Genomic DNA, 523 nt, shown 5'->3' with positions numbered 1-523 from the left:
AAATGATAAAATAAATAAATATAAAAAGGAAAAAGATCTGTTTTTTTTGCTGTATTAAATTGTGTCCAGAAAAGCAATACAGTAAAAAAGGTCTTAAAATAATGTTTTCTTTTTTATCTCTTGTTGTTTTTTTGCCTTTTTGTTCGCAATCTGCTTGGCAAAACAAGGGCCTTTAAGTTCGTTTTGTTTTCTCAGTAGGAATGTTTAAAATCTGAGCATTCAATCTCATTGTGATTAATATCTCAAATATTTTTTGAAATTTTGCCAAAATGAGATATTTAGTTATGTCTTTTTTTTCGATTTCCAAAACTAATTCGGACTGGCATCTGACAGTCAATTATCTATTATGATTCAACTTAAAGGTCTATATTCAGTTAAAAAATTATGTTCCCAGATTAAAATTTTTTTAAATAGGATCCATTTCTAGATACAATTATTAATGAAAATTTTTGTCTAGGGAAAGGGCAGAATACTAATTTAATTTTCTCATGAATACCAATGGCAACAAAAGTTTCACTTGAAC

Source organism: Penaeus monodon, chromosome 21 (genome assembly GCF_015228065.2).
Source record: "Penaeus monodon isolate SGIC_2016 chromosome 21, NSTDA_Pmon_1, whole genome shotgun sequence".
Taxonomy (NCBI): domain Eukaryota; kingdom Metazoa; phylum Arthropoda; class Malacostraca; order Decapoda; family Penaeidae; genus Penaeus; species Penaeus monodon.
The sequence above is the reverse complement of the archived record's forward strand: the minus strand, read 5'-3'. Positions refer to the sequence as shown.